This window comes from Eufriesea mexicana, unplaced genomic scaffold (assembly GCF_001483705.2).
Source record: "Eufriesea mexicana isolate 0111107269 unplaced genomic scaffold, ASM148370v2 scaffold654, whole genome shotgun sequence".
NCBI classification, from domain to species: Eukaryota; Metazoa; Arthropoda; class Insecta; order Hymenoptera; family Apidae; genus Eufriesea; species Eufriesea mexicana.
Window position 1 is genome coordinate 847,203 of NW_016908877.1, and position 6,633 is coordinate 853,835.

Sequence of the window (6,633 nt, forward strand, 5' to 3'; positions counted from 1 at the left end):
TTTCCCGCGTTTCGGCACGGGATCGTTGCCTCGTCGTCTGATACTTTGACCCGGATGCGTTGTTCTTATCGTAAAAAAATTGCCACTTGCAACGTCTACTCGCCGCCATCCGCATGCCTCGCTTACTAATTGGCGGTACGTGACGCGGAATGTAAAATATATTTTCAGACTCGAGCTTAAATCGTGCATTAACCGTGGCGTACGTCGAGAACGTTGCCCAACGTGGCCGGTTGTTCCGAGTCGATCGGTTTTGTTCTTTTTAGAGGTACCCTAAGGTCGAAGACTCGGTTGAAAATGTCTAATCAGAACGCGGAGAGTTCTCTTTCTCGAAGGAAAGGATTCTTCTTTTCCCCGTCGTTTTCTTTCGATCAGACGCCATTTACGTTCAAACGCATTTATGCACCCTAAATACACGCCTTCTTGAACGACGTGGAATCGGTTCCGCTGTCTGAAAGTACGTCCTGGGAAGTACCGCGGCTACACGTGTCATCCATTTTCAGTTTGTGGGAAAGGCAGCGCCGTGACGGAAGGCATGTGCACGAGCGGATGATGTGCAATCGCGATTTCAATGTTGTTAAAGGCCACGATGAAAGACCAATCTCCGAGCAGTCGATGCCTCGCGATTCTCGAAAATCACTGAAGGAACGATCGGCTGGGAGTTGGATCTTTGGACTCGCGTCTGCTTCTTAATTCTTCGACTTTTCACTCTGGCCGAACCAAACGACAGATTCGAGTGTCGACCGTTCGAGACACGATCAAGGGGAACACTTGTTTCTCGCAAAGGAGTTTGTTATTTTTCTATTCCGTTAAAATGGCAGGAAACAAAGAACCGACGAACTTTCGGACCCCAACTTATTCTCGGAATGTTATTGCAACGTTAAGCCGTACGTGACGCTTACGTGAATGAAATTTTGCATGCGTATCGACTTGCCCCGAGTGGCAGGACCACTATGGTGGAACTCGACATTGGTTTTACGACGCGTACCGCAAATTCCTTCGAAAAGGTGTACGTATTTTTCCGTTCCCTCGGGAAAATTCACGATCGCGCGAATCGCCAGACGAAAAGCGTCGAATTGCCAGGCCAAATAGGATAGGTACGATGTCCGTAAACGGAAACGGAACGTCCACTTGGTGAGATTTCCTGCGTGGAATTTCCTTTGATAGTCGTTGCTTCTGAATCCTAACCGAGAACGGTGGTCGGTCAAGGACGATTTTTATTGTTCGTTTCGAAGAAGGATCCTTCGAAAGGATCGGTACTGTTATATCCCTGTTCTGGTAACTCACCTGCGTCTGTTCAGGTACAAAGCTAATTCAACCCTGCATACGAGCGTTGGCGTCACGAGCTGACGCCCTTCGACTTCCGGCGGATGTACGTCGTCCTTGCTATGGCGTTCCTCCCGTTTTCCTTGCACACACCTGACTTTTTATTGCTTAAAACGGCCATCTCGAGTCGATTCATCGAGCACCGATCCACCGACGCGACTCCGAGCCGAAAGAAATTTCGTTCTTTCCTCGGAGCTAACGGAAAGAGGTCTCAGACCGTAGAGGCAAGAATTTAAGAATACGTATGCATGCGAGAGATGCCTGTATACTCGTGTACGCGAGTTTCTCGCGATCAAACGCATTTCGAAAACAAAACAGACGCTCCGAAAATCGTGAAATCGAGGTTCTCATTCGCATTCGTTACGATTACACGGAAGACCGTGGAACGATTTACGCAGTGGGCACGCGTAACTGCCGATGAAAGCAATTTGAATAAACACAAAGCCGTTAAACGATTAGGTGTACAGTTCACGAAGCGGTGACTGTAACAATGGAGAAAGAGGAAAAGAGGGACGTCTTTCGCGATCTTGCGAAATCTTTTTATATTTCCTTCGCTTTCGACTTGGCCCCCTCGGTTTCGCGATAGAGGGCGCACGGAGGAATGTAGAGAGCATCGATAGGGATAAAAAAGTTTTCCCTGATTGGATTCGACGAGATTCGTTCGGCGGTAGCCGCCGTAAAACTTGAACCGTTGGCACGAAGAACGGCCGTTACCGGGAGAAGACTATAGAAATCGGTTCGCACCTGCCTGGCCCGGTAAAAAGAAAAACCTACCCAGAACCCCCGTGAGCCCCGAGGTCCAAAGTAAGTTTATGGATGTCTCGCCCCTTATTCGTGACGGGCTCGGCACAGGTTTCGAGTTTAGAGGTTTCCGACGCTCCTGCGTTTTCTTATAGGGTTACCACTGTCGCATCTTTCCTTCGTGCCGATTCCTCCGGCAAATATTTCTCCTTTCGCTTCTTCTGGCTCGTTTCTCTCCTCTCCTTCGCCCCGCTTCTCGCTCCGTGATACCCTGAAAAATTGCCGATCGATAATAATCGAACGGGCTGTGTTTAAAACTTACAAGGAAAGATCAGGATAAATGGAAGGGGGGAAATACCGACATCGAAATCGTGGTCGACGTTCGCAGGAAATCTCGTATTCTCCAACGTAATGCTCCGTACTTCCTCAGTGGCAGTGCCATTAGGCCAAGCCTAACCTTTCGATTTGGTAAAATCGTTCCATCGACTGTGTGTCTCAGGTAAACGTTCGAGAGGGATCCTTCGAGTCCTTTTACTTGCCCAGCTTTTCCCGGTTTACGGTTCCCTATGCAGGCTAACCTTTAACGCTGTCGTGCCGAAAAACGCGGGTTCTCGGGAATCTGTATATCCCGGATGGCATAGACGAATCTCTGAAAGCCAGTTTGTCGCGGAGGACACCGTGTTTGTAGTTCCACGAGAGAATTTGGTCTAACGTTTCCTAAGCGATACCGTTTTACATTTCCATACGATTAGGAATCTGAAAGGCTAATCCGCCAGGTTAACAGCTTCATTCCGTTCAAAGTTAACGATCTTCGGGACGTCGTGGTCGATCGAATTCTACGATATGTCCGAGAATATGTTTTCATAGGAGGAAAAACGTGGAAGGGAACGAGTTTCTCGGCCATCGCGTTTGGAATTACGTTAGCCTTGGCTGTCTCCGTGGAAGAAGACCTCGATTCGTCGGTCGTAGATTCGACAGCGACGAAACGCGGGAATATTCGCGACGAAAGGTCGCGATGCCGGGAAATCGACATTGCGGTTGCAGGTCCGGAGCTGTTGAAGTCTCCGCGCGGCTAGATCAGCGGGGAGCATTTTACGAATTACAATTTCTCCGAACGTTTGGAACGTTCGAAAGGCTTCCAGAGCGTTCGCGAGTGGATAATCCAGATTAAAGAGAAGGAACGGGGAGGAAAGCGTGGTAAAGTCGGCAATGGACGGAATGATCCCGGTTAATTTGGTCGGCGAGAGGCACGAAACGGGAGCCCGGAATGTGGAAAGAAAAATCGAGATCGTTCTCGTAGGTGAGTTCTCCAGAGAGTTTGGAGAGTAAGCGAGGCTTCTTCTGCCGAGAGAATGACTCGAGGCAGAACACCGATGATGTCATCGGTCGGCGGATACTCGCGCCTACGCTTTTCTCTCTACCAGTTTCACTGGCAGGGTACCGCGTGTGCTCGTTCTCGGAGCCACTCTACACGAATACCCAACCTCCTCTACCGATTCCCCTTTTCGCTTCTCTTCTTTTCTCCTCTCTTCTTCGGCGTTCCCTTCGCTTCTCTGCGCTTCGTTTCTCTTCTTTCCACCGCCTCGAGGTCCCTCTACACTTCGTATCGTATGAGGACGAGGCGAGCGATATAACGTGCCGAGGACATGCTCGATTCTACCTTCATGCCAGTCTACATTGCCGGTATATACCGGTTATGCAGATGGAGCTTGGTCTGGACCCCCTCGGCAAACCCTCCAACAGAAAATCTCGTCTTATTCTTCGTCTTCTTCTTCCTCTCTTCTTTCCTCTCTTGCTTCTTCTTCTTCTTCTTCTTCTTCATCATCATCATCGTCTTCGTCATTATCGTCATCGTCGTCATCGTAGTCGCTCTCATCCTCCTCGTCGTCCAGCCCCCTTCCTTTTTTCTTCCTCTCGTCTCTCTTCTTCTTGGCCGCCGTTTACGTGTAAACCATCGTTGTCATAGTTTCCATCTCTATCGCGCAACGAGCAACGTTGCTTCGCCTTTACGCACGATCATCCGGATATACCTACGCCTGTTCGTCCCTCTTTCTCGATTTTTCTGCTCGCCCTTCGTGCTTCGCTCCGTCTGAACCTCTCCGCAGCCGTTAAAACGGTTAAGGTACTATGCTATGAACGAAGATTGCACAGCTTTCTCGAAGCTATTTACAGACGGATTTTTTCCCTCAAACAGGTATTTCGCTTGATAGCCGGTAAAGCTGCTTCGCAGTTGAAAATAAAGAATACAGCGATCGATCCGTGCCGTCCAGGAATAACGTGATTTAAGGAATTACGCGATTACCAACCGACCGAGCCGCGTTTTTCCCTCAGCTATAACATTGTTTCCATCCGATTTTACGTCTTTCCCCGCGAATTTCGACCGCCCTCGATCGGACCTGACGGCGAAGCCTCGCGTCGAAGGAGTTACTCCTTTGGCGCTCTGTCTTCGGGTACCGAGGATCCTTTTTCGGCGGGGCACAATAGCTTCGTTGATCGCGAGCAAGTGAACTTCGCGGTTGAAAGAACCGCGATTAAATCGCCGCCATCCACCGCGTCACCCGTACCGTTTTCCGTGGCTCGTTAAATCGACACGACTGTCCCATTCTTCTTGCGGAGCCGCTACTTTTCAGATATTCTCTCCGGAGGAATCGTAATTGGACGGAACAATTAAAAAAGACAGCGCGTCGCGGCCTTTGCTTTCGCTTCGTCGAGATGATTCGCGACGCGACCCTAATCGCGTGGAACAGCGCTCATCTGACGGGCTCCTCTGTCTGAACTCGCGTTGAAAACGCGATATTTTGCATCGGCGATATACCGTTTCGCTTCGAGGGAACAGCGATTACGTCGGGACGAAGAAATAGTCGTAGAAAATTCCACGTGGATTGGATGGAGGAAAGAAACACGGTGAAAGAAACCTTTCCTCAGAGACAGCACGGTATTAACGAGACGAACTTCTCGCGAACGATCGAGTATCGATCATTGTCTGCTCTAATAGTCGTGCAAGTACATTCCGCGACGGCATTACCGCCATAATGTCACAACGACCGCAATTATTCGGCGCAGTAGATCCCTTGCTTTAGGTAGCCATGGATAATTCATTGCCTTCGATTTGATCGGCGGAAAAGTCAAGCTGGATTATCACGACAACGAGAGACAACCTCGAGAGTTAACCAGTCCCCCGTTTCGTAAGCTCTCCGAGCAAGCGGCTCCACGCATTTACATCGATAACAATATCCACGGGGACTTTCGAGCAGTCCGATCACGAGGATAATTCAAATTTTCTCGTCCATTCGCGCTCATAAACGCGCTGAAGCGATCGGTCGTGGAGAAATCGAGCGTTGGGACGAGAAACGAAGAAGCGAGCTGTGCAGGAAGGAAAAATGAATTTTCGTATAGAGCAATCGCGTGTTTGGGATTTATTTGTTGACTCGACGAACGTGAGTTATCGTAGAAATAATTGGCGTAACTGTCTACGCTCGTCACGGTTGCTTATGAGGTAAAACGTGCTCTTCGCGACGATTGCAGCTTTGCAAACGGGACAAGAGAAAGGGGACAACGGTGCACCTTTTCGGCGAAATTCGAAAGAAACTTTGAATAGCGAGTAGCGTGTATTTGCTGGCAACGAAGCAACGCCACGCTTCAATTGTTAACGAGCCGAACTTTTTCTCGATTGTCAGATCGTGTATTGACGTGGATATTTTATGTCTCGGCTTTTCTTCCTTCCTTCGTTCTCTTTTTCATTCCCGCTTATCACCGAGTCGGCAGAAGGCACGCGTTTATTTGCCAAAAACGTGGAAATCACATAATATTCCACGGACGATGCGAAGGCTTTCGAATGCACGAAACGTTCGTGGAATAAATTTAGGTGGTACTTGAGCAGAAAGCTGATCTACCGGCCGCGACCAGTTGCGAAACTTCTTTGAGTACCGTCGCGAAGTTTGACTCACAAGAGCGGCCTGTGTCGATTCGTTCTTGCGAACTTTAAATAAAATGCATCGGATCGTGCCTGGTCGATGATCAAAAGCAACCGCGATTTCGATACTATCATCGGCAAGTGGACGACTCCGTGGCTGTTGGAAAAATATAATTGCGCGTACCTTGCGAAACTTTGCTGGACAATCGAGCGCGTACGATTCCTGGCAAATGTTTGCAGAGAACGGTGAATCGTTAATGCAAAACGGCGGCTTACGTGCGGCAAGATTGCAAACGCATCGATCACGTATCTTCTCGGAGCAGTTCAGCTGGTAACCTCGTGGTTTGCGAGCATTTTCATCGGCTCGTTGCCCATATAGAGTGATAATCGTGACTGCGAAGTCGCGGTTGCATTTGCATCGGTCGATTGCAACAGATCGAAATAGACCGACGATAATATACGCGGCTGCTATCTGCCAGGCCTGCCTAATCGCGCGTTCAAACGCATAAATTGTACCCGTTTCCCGTAAATAGATCACCGTTCGTTTGCCGAGAGTTGTTAATAAAACGATAACGACTGGTTCCTCCGGCATGTTCGGAAAGTGGACATCGAAAATTAGGGAGCAGCAGGTACTTGAGGGAACGTCAAAAAACGAC